The sequence below is a fragment of the Hipposideros armiger genome, unplaced genomic scaffold, assembly GCF_001890085.2.
Source record: "Hipposideros armiger isolate ML-2016 unplaced genomic scaffold, ASM189008v1 scaffold_329, whole genome shotgun sequence".
Classification (NCBI taxonomy): Eukaryota; Metazoa; Chordata; class Mammalia; order Chiroptera; family Hipposideridae; genus Hipposideros; species Hipposideros armiger.
In genome coordinates this window covers 81549-84744 of record NW_017731679.1, presented here as the reverse complement: position 1 = coordinate 84744, position 3196 = coordinate 81549, and positions in this window count along the sequence as shown.

Below are 3196 nucleotides of genomic sequence, written 5' to 3'. Positions count from 1 at the left end.
GTGTGTGTGTGTGTGTGTGTGTGTGTTCATCATTTACAATTTTGTGTGCAATAAAGTTCATGTATTACTTCTCCTGAGGGTTATTAAGTCTCAACTTTATTGTAGAATCTAAAGTTACACCCCTCCCCATTAAAAGAATCCAAAATTACTCTAAAACATGCACAACTGTTTCTTCCTAAAAGTACAAAAAGGCCAGATTTATGTGAGAGTAAAGACTCAAATTTGGAGAGAAAGAGACAGAATTGGTCAATATTCAAGAGAATGATAATTTGTACACTAAGATTTTTGTGTTTGACCCTGAAAACCTCTGTATATCCCTTTTCCCACTAATAGAAATACATGTTTGTTTATAATAGTATTTCAGATTCCTCTAAAGGTAAGCTAAAAAAATAGAAAAAGAAAAATGGAAATAAGTATTAAGAAGAATTATGTGAAAACATAAGCTTTACAAAAGTTATTGTAATGTAATCAATGTAAAACCTCCATTTTGTAATATGTGAAGTTATTCTCTCTTGGGTCAACAAAATACACATCAAGATACCTTTGTTTTAATACAGTACAAAAAAGGAAAACTACAGGCTGATATCACTGATGAACATAGATGGAAAAATCCTCAACAAAATCTTAGCAAACAGAACTCAGCAATATATTAAGAAGCAATATATTAAGAATATATATCATGACCAGGTGAGTTTCATCCCTAATACACAAGGTTGGTTCAACATCTGCAAATCAATTAATGTGATATACAACATCAACAAAAATAAAAATAAAAATCATATTGTCATATCAATAGATGAAGAAAAAGCATTTCACAAAATACAGCAGACATTTATGATAAAAACTCTTAGCAAAGTGGGAATAGGGGGATCATATCTCAACATAATAAAGGTCATATATGATAAACCTACAGCTATCATCATACTCAATAGGGAAAAGTCAAAACCATTCCCTTTAAGATCAGGAATAAGACAAGACTGTCCACTCTCTCCACTTTTATTCAAAGTAGTCTGGAAGTTCTAGCCACAGCAATCAGACAAGAAAAAGACGTAAAAGGCATCCACATTGGCAAGGAGAAAGTAAAATTGTCATTATATGATACTATATATAGAGCACCCCAAAGACTCCATCAAAAACTATGGGAACTAATAGACGAATTCAGTAAAGTAGCAGGATACAAAATCAATACTCAGAAATCAGTTGCATTTGTATATACCAATAATAAACTATCGGAGGGAGAAATTTTGAAAACAATTCCATTTACAATTGCTTCAAGAACTATAAAATACTTATGAATAAATTTAACCAAAGAAATAAAAGACCTGTACTCTGAAAATGATAAGACACTGAAGAAAGAAAGAAAAGATAGAAACAAATGGAAAAATCTACCATGCTCATGGATATGAAAAATTAATATAGTTAAAATGTCCATATTGCTTAAATCAATATATAGATTCAATGCAATTCCTATCAAACTACCTAAGGCATTTTTCACAGAAAATATAATCCTAAAATTTATATGGAACCAAAGAAGACACCGAGTAGCCACAGCAATCCTGAGAAATAAGAACAAAGTTGGGAGGATTACACTTCCAGACATCAGAACACACTACACTACAAGGCTACAGTAATCAAAACAGTATGGTACTGGCATAAAAATAGGCACATAGATCAATGGAACAGAATAGAGAGCCCAAAATTAAATCCAGGCATATACGGGCAGTTATTCTATGACAATGGAAGCAAGAATTTACATTGGGGTAAAGATAGCCTATTTAATAAATGGTGCTGGGAAAATTGGATGGACACATGCAAAAAAAATGAAACTGGATGATCTCCTTATGCTATATACAAGAACAAATTCAAAATGGATTAAAGACTTAAATATAAGACCTGAGACCATAAACACCTAGAAAAAATATAGGGTCTAAATTTACAGACATTACCCTGAGCAATATTTTTACTGTACATCCCCGGGGGCTAGGGAAGTAAAAGAAAAAATGAACATATGGGACTACATCAAACTTAAAAGTTTTTTCACAACAAAAGAAACCATCAATAAAACAAAAAGGAAGCCTACTGAATGGGAGAGGATATTCGTCAACGAGATATCTGATAAGGGGTTAATACCCAAAATATATAAAACACTCATGCCACTCAACACCGAAAAGCAAACAACCCAATTAAAAAATGGGCAGAGGATATGAAGAGACATTTCTCTAAAGAGGACATACAGATGGCCAACAGGCATATGAAAAAATGTTCAGCCTCACTTAGCACTAGGGAAATGCAAATAAAAACCACAATGAAATACCACCTTACCCCGGCCAGAATGGCTATCATCAATAAGTCAACAAATGCTGGCAAGGTTGTGGGGAAAAGGGAACCCTGATGCACTGTTGGTGGGACTGCAGATTGGTGTAGCCACTATGGAAATTAGTATGGAGGTATCTCAAAAACTGGAAATGGAACTACCTTCAGACACAGCAATTCCACTCTTAGGTATTTATCCAGAAAAAACCAAGGCATTAATCCAAAAAAATACATGCACCCCTATGCTCATTGTGGCGCTATTCACAATAGTTAAGATTTGGAAACAACCGAAATGCCCATTGGTAGACGACTGGATTAAGAAACTGTGGTACATTTACACAATGGAGTATTACTCAGCTATAAAGAAGAAGGAAATTGTATGATTTGCAACAATATGGATGGAACTAGAGAACATTATGCTAAGTGAAATAAGTCAGTCAGAGAAAGACAAATACCATATGATTTCACTTATACATGGATCCTAAAAAACTGAATAAATTAGAAATGTAAACAGAAATAGTCTCAGAGACACAGAGGAAAAACTGAGGGTTGCTAGTTGGGAGGGGATAGGGATGGAGGAGAAGGGGAAGGGGTGAGATAATACAAATTGGTAACTACAATATGGTCTCAGGGATAGACAAGACAGTCTGGGGAATATTATCAATAATGTTGTAAATATTTCTCAGGGGGCCAGATGGACTCATGTTTTGTTAGGGAGACCACTTCATAGTCGGTGTAGAGACCTGGCCACTGCACTGTATTTCTGAAGCTGATGTTGAATAATATTGTATGTCAGCTATAATTATATATACATATAGTCACGGGATGTGGAGTAGAGTGTGGGAATGGAGTCAGTGGAATTGTAATAGATAAGCATGATATT